Source organism: Rhinatrema bivittatum, chromosome 3 (genome assembly GCF_901001135.1).
Source record: "Rhinatrema bivittatum chromosome 3, aRhiBiv1.1, whole genome shotgun sequence".
Lineage (NCBI taxonomy): Eukaryota > Metazoa > Chordata > Amphibia > Gymnophiona > Rhinatrematidae > Rhinatrema > Rhinatrema bivittatum.
In genome coordinates this window covers 293,983,346-293,995,130 of record NC_042617.1, presented here as the reverse complement: position 1 = coordinate 293,995,130, position 11,785 = coordinate 293,983,346, and the positions used below count along the sequence as shown (strand labels likewise).

Here is an 11,785-nt window from a genome sequence, read left to right as displayed (position 1 = left end):
CACGGGGATGGAGAGGTGGGGGGAGGGAAGGGAGCATGTCAGGGGAGAAAGGGAAAAGTATCTGCAGCTGGGGAATCTAAAGGAGGTTATATTTGGGGGTCAAACATATATCTAGATAAGGGAACATGACCCGGGGACTATGATTTTCAAGATATTGGGAGTTTCCAGATAATAGATCAGATAAAAGGTGCTGAAATAAATATCAAGATACACTAGCTCCTCTAAGTGGTCTCCAAGGTCTACCACCAGGTCCGGTTTTCAAAACAACAAAATACACAAATTACCTGGTTCCTTCAATTTCATGTCTAATGTACATAATGCCACCAATCCAAACAGCTAGAACACCAATGTCAATTTAATAACCTTTCTATAAGTAAATTTAACAATTGTAAAAAAAAAAATTAAGGTTTTGAGAAAAAACTAAACAAGATAAAGTACTGTTTTTAAGGAATGTGGAAAGGGAAAACCTGAGACTGCACCAATACAAAATTTAAAATTTTGTAGTTTTCAGGGAAGTATCGAATTTCTTCGATACTTCAATGCCTTCAAAAGAGACTTTATAAGCATCTGGACAGATGGCTTTATCCCGGCCCAAGAAAGTCAAAATCTTTAACGAAAGAACGCCACCAAGGCCATGTTTCACTGTGATCCATGCTGCTTCAGGGCCCACGCTTGAGAAGACTATCAGCGACTGCCATCCGCTCTGACCTCTGTGGGCGGTGCTATCTGAGATTTTCCCTTTCCACATTGCTTAAGAGCAGTACTTTACCTTGATTAGTTAAGATTTTGAAAAAGAAGTAGTAAATTAAAAAAAAAAAAAGTTATTTATAGAAAGTTATTAAAACTGACAATGGTGTTGGGATTGTAATGTACATGCTGTACAAATACCTGACAAATAGCAATTGGGATATATAATGAAAGCTAGACCTGTTGGCAGACCTCAAGGTCTGGAAGCAGACACTGTCTCAAATGCACACTGTGCTGACTTTATAGGATTAACTCATTCTATTTACATTCCTGCAACAAGTTGGCGTGTTTAAAAAAAAAAAAAAAGCAAGCACTGAAAGTTTTTGCCATTGGAACCCCATCCAGCTGTAGCCGTTTCATTTTATTTATTCAGTCCTTTTGCTTTGTCTGACAGCAATGCAATGGCGTTTCTTGCACCACCGAAGATTTCAAATCCTCTGAAATCACCGAGCAACACACCCACACATACAACTTCATTTTAACAAAGTGACCTCCCATCCAAAGCATAGCTCAAAATGGCACATGTGGAGATTACCACACATTTAAATCTGCATAGGGTAGCAACCAAAATGACCAATTAGTTCCAAATCATTGAGGAGCAGCATGTTTTCTAACTGCCTAAAGCATTCTGGGATTTATTGCCCAGAACGCTCAATAGGAAAAAAAAAATGACAAGACAACCTTGAATGCTCTGGAATAAGAGATACATAAACAAGACTGGAAGAGCCTTTGTTAAGAGGGCTTAGAAAAGGTTTTGGTTAATCCATAATACCTTCCCCTACTAATCCTGAGGTTAGGCCGCCTGCTTAGTAAGAAATGAAATAAGATCAGTTTGCAGATTCTCCTTCCATGCGATTCCAAAGTTTTCAAACTAGAGAGACAGCGCGCAGCCTAGCAAAATTGGCAATAAAACTCTAAAGAGTTCCCGGGTGCTTTTGGTGTGGGATTAGTCGCAGGAAAGAAAGTTGCAGTCTCTCTCTGGCTTTCCACTGCTGCCCAGTAAGTACTTTAGGATCAGTTTTAAAACTTTCTGGCGCCCAGACACGCACATAGAAATGAAGGACATGTTGGAAACTATAAAATGACAGACTGCTATAGATAAATCAAAGATCACACCCCGATGATTTAAGATGGGCAGAGATCTATGGTTGGCTCTCCTGAATTCCATCCTCACATTATGCTTTTAAACACATTTTTTGTGGTTACTCTCTGGGTTTAGGAGTTTTTGTGAGCTCCTAAATTTGAAGCCAACTTAAATAGCTTTTTAAAGATAGCCTTTGAGAACAGGACTTCTCTGCATGCACGAGGGTCTTGCGATATATAATGCTGAAGTGACACTACAAATCGATATATTACATTAAACCGCAACAGGACATCAGTAACACATCAACCCTTTGCTTCCTTCCTGATGTAATCCTCTGTTTATTTCTGTTTTCATACTCCATTGTCCTTCTGCTTCTCCCCATCTCATGCTGCTCTTTGCAAGTCCATCCAGTAACTTGCACATGCCAGTTTACGCCACAATTACAAGTGCTTCCAGAAACAATTTCTGGATACATTTTTCAGATGGTCCGTAGGTCAATCAGGCCTACCCTACATAATTTTTCAGATGGTCCGTAGGTCAATCAGGCCTACTCTACATAATGCACCAAAGCCATATGCTATTATTGGGCTCATAGAATGGATGTGTCGACTTTTTCTGGGATGCAAGATAAAAAAAAATTCTAGGAACAAAGTTTGCAATATACTGCAATGCAAACTTTAGCCAGTCATTTTAATTATTTCCCTTCTTCCCTTTATAAGCCAGTGCAAGATCCTGCTGTGTGTCAGGTAATGCAATCTTGAAATACTTTTCAAAAACCAAACCAAAACCCAGATGATATTCTTGCTGTGGCAGTTGGTGGTTAGTGAGCTGACAGGGCAGCAGTCTCCAATACTTTCATTTTTTTTCCAGTGATCTGGAAGCGAGCAGCAAGAACCAAAAAGCAAGAGCCGTGAAGCTGGCTAAAACTGCATCCTTTCCCAAGCAACAAACTACCAAATGTTGCGATCCCCCCTGCTGCTGCGCTGCAGGAGGTCTCTTACCTTCTTCCAGAGGCCGCCTTGAAGCCAGGGCCTCGCCTGTGTTCCATCCGGGACTTGTTCCAGGGCCTGAGAGGCCTAGCTGTGCCGGTGGCTTGCAGCCTCAGTGTTTGGACTTCCTGTTGGGCGACGCCCTTCCCTAGGGGCTGGCCCGCAGCTCTCTACCCTAGTTATAGGACCAGCGGTGGGCGGTCCTGGCAAGCTCCTCCCAGGGAGTTGCCCTCTACCTCCAGTATTTAAGGACTTTCTGTTCACTGTGTCTTGGCCTTCGGATCGGGCTCTACAGTAGTCTGTAACCCTGCTGATCCAGGTCCTCCGTGGCGCCGACTCCTGCTTGTTGTCAGCCTGCCTTGACTCCGGTCCGTGACTCCAACTCCTGCTTGTCTTCAGCCTGCCTTGACTCCGGTCTGTGACTCCGACTCCTGCTTGTCTTCAGCCTGCCTTGACTCCGGTCCGTGACTCCGACTCCTGCTTGTCTTCAGCCTGCCTTGACTCCGGTCCGTGACTCCGACTCCTGCTTGTCTTCAGCCTGCCTTGATTCCGGTCCGTGACTCCGACTCCTGCTTGTCTTCGGCCTGCGGATCAGGTCCTACAGTCGTCTGTATCCTTGCTGATCCAGGTCTTCCGTGATCACTTATGCTTTGATGTTCCTGATGTCCAGTGTCTCTGCCTTGATGCCTGTCTCTGACCCTGCCTAGATGTTTGTTCCTGTGCCTGCCAGCCGTAAGGGCTTCGGATGTGAGTTTCCCAGCATCGGAGTCCTGTTCGCCTGGGTCTTCCCCGCGCCCTCCTTCTCAGCGTGGTCCGTGACCAGCCTCCCAGGGCTGTGTAGGGCGCGTCTGGGACAGGGTGGTCCGTGACTCAGTCCCACGGGTGGGCTGAGTAGGGCGCCCTGATGGACAGTGCAATGTTCCCGTCCAGCCTTGTCTCCAGTGTCTGCTTCAGCCCTTGCCCGGATGTCTTCCTGTCTCTACCTTGACCTGGTTCCTGAGCCTTCTGTCCTGTTGGGCCCTGGAGTGGCCAACAGGAGGGATTCGTCCCACGGGCTCTTGAGCTTCTGCCAGCCGAGGGGGCTTCGGATGTGAGTATCCCAGCATCAGAGTTCCTGCTCGCCTGGGCCTTTCCTGTGTCTCGCTTCAGCCCTTGTCCTGATGTCTTCGTCTTGCTTCTGCCCCGTCTGATGTCTTCAGTTTAAGGACTCTGTCTGCCCTCGCCTCTGTCCGGCCTGCTGCCCATTGCCGTTCCCTGCGGCAGGTCCAAAAGGGCCGGGAACAGTCGGAGGACCGTTCACTAGTCAACTTCCCCGTGTTGGCTACCATGGGCATGCAGGTCCGGCTGAGGGCCGGACTCCCTGCTTCTGTTCCTGCCTGCCTGGCTCACCATGCCTGCTCAGCTCACCTCCTACGGTGTGGCCTTGGGCTCCTCCTGGGGTCCTGCCGTGGCCCAAGGGCTCACCACCCGCCCGAGACGACCGCGCCCGCGCGCGCTCGTAACACCAAAGGAGTGAATCCAGGAGAGGAAAGGCCCACCTGCTCGGACAAGGAGCTGCAACAGGGGTGCATGTTGATGCCCTAAGTTGCAGAGATAGCATGTCAAGAGGTCAGCTGACAAATCGGTCAGCGGGGCACCGTAGCATTTAAAGGCAGTGAAAGGCAGGTATGTCAAACCAAGGTGGTCGACTGGCAGTTGGCCAGTAAATGAAGTAGCATTATTTGGCGACATGTTTACTCTCCCACAGGACAGTGTCCAGTGGAAACCAATGACTGAGTCTTTCCATTTCAAGAAATATCTAAGAGCACTGACTGTACAATCAGTCAAGGGAGTTTCTTAATTTGGGGACTGGGAGTGTTACTTTGAACATTAGGATTTTTTCGTCACTTGAATGTTTAATTTTGTTAATTAGATCTGATTATTTAATTCAATTGATTCTTTGACTGACAATTTCATTGGCCACTTACTGGATCCTGGATAAAACTAATTACAGTGAATTCTTTGCAATTGTTCTTAGCCAGTTCGTTACAATATTTCACAAGTCTGAAATGGTAGTCAGTCACAGGTATCGAGATTAGAACATAAGAACATAAATTGCCATACTGGGTTAGATCAAGGGTCCATCAAGCCCAGCATCCTGTTTCTAACAGTGACCAATCCAGGCTATAAGTACCTGGCAAATACCCAAAAACTAAGAATATCCCACGCTATTGATGCCAGTAATAGTAGTGGCTATTTTCTAAGTCCACTTAATTAATAGCAGGTAATGGACTTCTCCTCCAAGAACTTATCCAAACCTTTTTTAAAACCCAGCTACATTAACTGCACTAACCACATCCCCTGGCAACAAATTCCAGAGTTTAATTGTGCGTTGAGTGAAAAAAAGAATTTTCTTCTATTAGTTTTAAATGTGCCACATGCTACCTTCATGGAGTGCCACCTAGTTTTTCTATTATCCGAAAGACTAAATAACAGATTCACATTTACCCGTTCTAGACCTCTCATGATTTTAAAGATCTAGATCATATCCCTCCTCAGCCGTCTCTTCTCCAAGCTGAAAATTCCTAACCTCTTTAGTCTTTCCTCATAGGGGAGCTGTTCCATCCCCTTTATCATTTTGGTCTCCCTTCTCTATACCTTCTCCATCAAAACTATATCTTTCTTGAGATGCAGCAACCAGAATTGTACATAGTATTCATGGTGTGGTCTCACCATGGAGCGATAAAGAGGCATTATGACATCCTCCATTTTATTCACCATTCCCTTCCTAATAATTCCTAACATTCTGTTTGCTTTCTTGACTGCCACAGCACACAGAGCCAACAATTTCAAAGTATTATCCACTATGATGCCTAGATCTCTTTCCTGGATGGTAGCTCCTAATATGGAACCAAACATCGTGTAACTACAGCAATGGTTATTTTTCCCTATATGCATCACCTTGCATTTGTCCACATTAAATTTCATCTGCCATTTGGATGCCCAATTTTCCAGTCTCACAAAGTTCTCCTGCAATTTATCACAATCTGCTTGTGATTCAACTACTCTGAATAATTTTGTATCATCTGCAAAATTTGATTACCTCACTCGTCGTATTCTTTTCCAGATCATTTTATAAATATATTGAAAAGAACGGGTCCTAGTACAGATCCCTGAGGCACACCACTGTATACCCTTTTCCACTGAGAAAATTGACCATTTAATCCTACTCTCTGTTTACTGTCTTTTAACCAGTTTGTAATCCATGAAAGGACATCGCCACCTATTCCATGACTTTTTACTTTTCTTAGAAGCCTCTCATGAGGAACTTTGTCAAATGCCTTCTGAAAATCCAAATACACTACATCCATTATATACTATATCTATATGTTGTTTAACCCCTTCAAAAAAGTGAAGATTTGTGAGGCAAGACTTGCCTTGGGTAAAGCCATGCTGACTCTGTTCCATTAAACCATGTCTTTCTAGATGTTCTGTGATTTTGATCTTTAGAACACTTTCCACTATTTTTCCTGGCACTGAAGTCAGGCTAACTGGTCTGTAGTTTCCCGGATCGCCCCTGGAGCCCTTTTTAAATATTGGGGTTTCATTAGCCACCCTCCAGTCTTCAGGTACAATGGATGATTTTAATGATAGGTTACAAATTTTTACTAATACGTCTGAAATTTCATTTTTGAGTTCCTTCAGAACCCTGGGGTGTATACCATCCACTCCAGGTGATTTACTACTCTTCAGTTTCTCAATCAGGCCTACCACATCTTCTAGGTTCACCGTGATTTGGCATCTCCCTAACATCCTCTTTAGTAAACACCAAAGCAAAGAAATAGTTTAATCTTTCCGCTATGGCCTTATCTTCTCTAAGTGCCCCTTTAATCCCTCGATCATTTAACGGTCCAACTGACTCCCTTGCAGGCTTTCTGCTTCGGATATATTTTTTTAAGGTTTTTACTGTGAGATTTTGCTTCTACGGCCAACTTCTTTTCAAATTCTCTCTTAACCTGTCTTATCAATGTCTTACATTTAACTTGCCAGCGCTTATGCTTTATCCTATTTTCTTCTGTCGGATCCTTCTTCCAATTTTTGAATAAAGATCTTTTGGCTAAAATAGCTTCTTTCATCTCACCTTTTAACCATGCTGGGAATCATTTTGCCTTCCTTCCACCTTTCTTAATGTGTGGAATACATCTGGACTGTGCTTCTAGGATGGTTTGGTTTTTTTTAAACCATGTCCATGCCTCTTGCACACTTTTTACCTTTGTAGCTGTTCCTTTCAGTTTTTTTCTATTTTTCTCATTTTCAGTTTCCCTTTTGAAAGTTTAGCGCTAGAGCCGTAGATTTACTTACTGTCCCCCTTCCTGTCATTAATTCAAATTTGATCATATTATAATTACTATTGCCAACCGGCCCCAGCACCATTACCTCTCTCACCAAATCCTGTGCTCCATTAAGAATTAGATCTAAAATTGCTCCCTCTCTCATCAGTTCCAGAACCAATTGCTCCATAATATTGCCATTTATTCCATCCAGGAACTTTCTCTCTCTAGCATGTCCTGATGTTACATTTACCCAGTCAATATTGGGGTAATTGAAATCTCCCATTATTACTGCACTACCAATTTGGTTAGATTAGAGATGACAGAAAACTTGAAGGTTGTCTGGCAGGCCAAGTGTTAATTTCCACTGATTTATCCACCCCCTTAAACTTGTACATTAGAACAATTGGAATAGTTTCTGATGCATTACAAAAAAAAAATCTGCACAGCTATGAAGAGAACACATTAGGTATCCTATTTAAAAGGGAAATCCAGATTTCAACATATCAAAATATGGAAAAGAAATTCTGAATTCTTCAGACTTGGAAGCCAAAAAACATACCAATCTGTACAAACTTTCAGTCAATGTTTCGAAATAAAATCTAATTATTTAAGCATTTCCCCCCTTGCTTGAATGATCTCAGGATCACAGTGTCCAGCCTTTTCAAAAACTGCTGCACTTTTAACTCCTACTGTCATAATGTAATGCCTTAAATTTGATATTGCTTTATGATGTTTACGCTATGTAAATCTGAGGTTTCTTTTTTTTTGTGATCCACTTATGACAAATGTTGAAGTTGGTAAAATATTTAGTCAGATGATATGCTGTCTATAGTTGGTAAAGGAGCTTCAACGTCTGTCAGCCTGCTGGAGTGAAATTTCACTAACAGTGATCTGCATATTCTAGAGCACAGAATTCAGAATTTGTGACTATTAGTTGGTGCCCAGAATTCCAAGCAGGACGTCAGAAGAGCTTTTTGCCAGTGTGGATAGAAGAAAGAAGGTGTTTAACATTTGAAAAAGTAAAAGAAGCAGCTCTGCTTTTAGGTGGCAGAAAATACCTCGGGTCGCTGTCAGCTCTCAGCAGTTTCAGTGTACGACTAAAATGGTAATTTATCAAGTTTTCTAGGCTTTTTGTACAATTCTGGTCGCCGCATCTCAAAAAAGATATAATTGCGATGGAGAAGGTACAGAGAAGGGCAACCAAAATGATAAGGGGAATGGAACAGCTCCCCTATGAGGAAAGACTAAAGAGGTTAGGGCTGTTCACCTTGGAAAAGAGACGACTGAGGGGGGATATGATAGAGGTCTTTAAGATCATGAGAGGTCTAGAACGAGTAGATGTGAATCAGTTATTTACACTTTCGGATAATAGGAGGACTAGGGGGCATTTCATGAAGTTAGCAAGTAGCACATTTAAAACTAATTGGAGAAAGTAATTTTTTACTCAACGCACAATTAAACTCTGGAATTTGTTGCCAGAGGATGTGGTTAGTGCAGTTAGTATAACTGTGTTTAAAAAAGGATTGGATAAGTTCTTGGAGGAGAAGTCCATTACCTGCTATTAAGTTCACTTAGAGAATAGCCACTGCCATTAGCAATGGTAACATGGAATAGACTTAGTTTTTGGGTACTTGCCAGGTTCTTATGGCCTGGATTGGCCAATGTTGGAAACAGGATGCTGGGCTTGATGGACCCTTGGTCTGACCCAGTATGGCATTTTCTTATGTTCTTAACCCTGGATATGGGGAACACCCACTGCTTCAATGTTAGTGATCTTCTGGGCTTCGAAAACTTGAGGACGTTCTGAGTGCTTGCTACAGGGAGACTGAATACTAACAGCACATGGTTTGCTATCTCCCATGACTGCAATGTGGGATTTACATTTTTTGTTGGCCTACATACTTTATCTTTCTTTAAGCATTAAGATATCCTAGGGAGGAGGGAAGGGAGATAACATTCATACACACACATATGACGAGAATATTTAGTGGTATTTGTGTGTCTGTACATGTGTTAATTTCAAGATGTGTATACAAACGAATGAAGTGCTTGTCTGTGGGGAAGAAGGGCAGGTGAGTGAAGTGGTGTCAGAAGCACAGTGTTGATATCATTAAGGCATTCTGATTTAAGGACCACGATGACGGACAAATCAACCAATTCGTGTTTAGTGATGGTTTAGCACATTTTTGTGATCGCAATCTGAGTTTTGAAACAAGATCCTTACTCACCATTTTTGCATAGAAAATGATATGAGAACAAACCCTCTCCCCCCAGGAGTCTCTTTCTTGTGAGGGTAGCTTGCATTTCAAAAAGGAGACTGCAGTCACAAAAAAGGGGCATAAGCCATGGCCCAGGATGTGGATTGCTAGGACAGAATAAAACTGGTCCATTTCAATTCAACAACCTATTCATGTACCTAAATGTTCTTCATGCAACCATTATAGCAGCAATTAAATATGTAGTACAAATCACCCTCTCTCTCTTTTCTTCTTTAGAATAATAAAATACAAGATTTGGTAAGCAGGATAGAAATGGCTTCCCAAAACCTGTCCCAAGACCTGAAGACGATTGGACAGAAATTCCTGAGTAAGATTCAGGAACTCCCTCAGTCAGGGTTCTTCAACATTATTGCGTTTACCGTTCTTCTTCTGTTCATTGGTAAGTAGTGCTCCAGATACTAAGGAAAGGGTTTAAAGGGGCACATGCCACCTACAGGCCAAGGACCAGATATTAAATATACTTAATTTCAAAGAAACAGTTCAAAGAACATGTTCTCATAGATCAGTGAGGTCTGCTGTTTAGATGATATCTTGGATTTTGATACGATTTGGTATTTTGTCTGCATGGATGAATATGTTCTTGGGAAATAACAGTCAAACTAGTTCTAGGTGAAAACATTTTAATGGACTAACTCAGTACATCTGGGGCTAATTCAGTAGCCTGGAGAGCATAGCTCAGGAAAGCTAGTCACAGACGTAATGAGTTAGTTCAATATTTTGTTGACCTAATTTCTACATATTCACATGAATTAACATTGCGACCACAAGATTTTGCTAGGGAAATAAGTAAAGGCCTCCATACACATCATGCTTATGCCACATTACAATTTTGTCTAGACTTTATTTAATGAACTCCTTTTTCTTATTAAACTCTAAACCAAAGCTCCCCCGCTGAATAATGCTATGAGCTTCCTGGGATATTAAGTTCCACATTTAGCCTCCCAGGAACTTTAGTGATCTTGCCCCTCTTCCAGCGGAGTGGAACTTGGCTGTTACTAGCATGGAAGAAAAAATTATCCCCTCTCCCCCCACCACAATTCAGACAAAGGGATTGTGGAACTGGCTACCAGCAGCAGGTGTGATATAAGGAGAAATGGATGGTAGATCCACAATACAATGGGCACTGCCCAAATTTTATGCCCGAGGTTCAGTGGGAATGGCACAAAAGAAAGAGAAAGGAAAAGCTGCCCTGAAGAGCACCAGAGTGTATTACACGCTGCCGACACCACTCTGTGTGTTTTAGAGGGCAACTTTCAAAGCCATTTATGCAGACTAATAGTGATTGCCACGTGTACACTGGTTATCTGCAAGTTGCCCTACTTCAATTAAGGCCAACAGAACAAGGAGTGTTCCACAATGCTTGTACCATTAGCCTCATTTAGGGGAGGTGTTCTGGAGGGGTAGGGGAGGAGAATGTTTGGGACAGGATAGAAAACTAGCATGTTTAGATTATATTTTCAAGTCTACGTGCAATATTTTGCGAAGATGTTCTTACCTGGCACCAAGAGCAGTTGCAAGTGTCTGAGTACTTGATATCCATGACAAATTTCAAAATGACTATCACTTGCCCACAAACTTAAAGGTGATGCAGAGTCCTTGAGTAAAAAAGGCATCTACAGATTTGGCTCATGTGGAGAGTGTGAAAACTGCCCCCTTCCTCCCCCCACCCACCCACCAGCCCTTTCAGCTTGAGTTTATTGAACAGAGACAGCAGTAATGAAATTAGCCTCTCACATTTCTGTCTCTAGATGCCCCAATATGAAGTTAACACAGGCAGCAGCATCTTCTTCTTGCTGCTTTGATGGCAATTAACCTCTGTTTGTTTCCAGTAAACCAGAGTTTCTCTTTGCATGTTAAACAGAAGCTGATCAATTGCTCTCTTCTCCCATTCCTCTTCCTAGTTGCCGTGCTGCTGATGGTTGTAATCGCCTGCAGCTACTACTGTTGCGGGGTTAATAAGAAACACAGGCTCATCAAGGTTGAGCCAACCCCAGATGTATGAAGACCCACAGAAGATGTTCCGAGGAAGCAGCTGGTCCTACCTGCGTGGGCTGGCACTCAAAAGAACCAGCTCCCTACCACCGTCCTCCAATCACCACCGTTATGTCAGCTCATTCAAAGTCACCTTAGTAACACCATTCAACAGAAACAACTGGTGAAAGGGAAAAAAAAAAAAAAAAACCCAAAAAAACAGAGTCTCGTTGGGATGTCTGCCACAGTCCGTCTTTAGACCCCCCAAAAAAGAGACTGCTACTTTCTAAATGACTATGCGCAAAACAAAAAACAAACATTAACTTAGCATCCAAATAAAGAACTATAAAAAAAAAATGTTAAAGATACTGGAATAACTGCAAATAAAACCATATTTACATT

The 11,785-nt window shown here is 42.6% G+C and overlaps 1 long non-coding RNA gene across 3 annotated transcripts; it reads left to right on the top strand.

Annotated features, from left to right (window-relative positions):
- The first annotated feature begins 4,331 nt into the window (after positions 1–4,331).
- On the top strand, positions 4,332–11,785 carry LOC115087596. 3 transcript variants are annotated; one of them, XR_003855551.1, is made up of 4 exons: positions 4,332–4,485; positions 8,038–8,238; positions 9,629–9,791; positions 11,314–11,785. It is a non-coding gene; the product is annotated as an uncharacterized LOC115087596 (long non-coding RNA). The 3 variants fall into 3 exon arrangements; XR_003855552.1 differs by lacking the exon at positions 8,038–8,238; XR_003855550.1 differs by lacking the exon at positions 4,332–4,485 and having other exon boundaries at positions 7,997–8,238.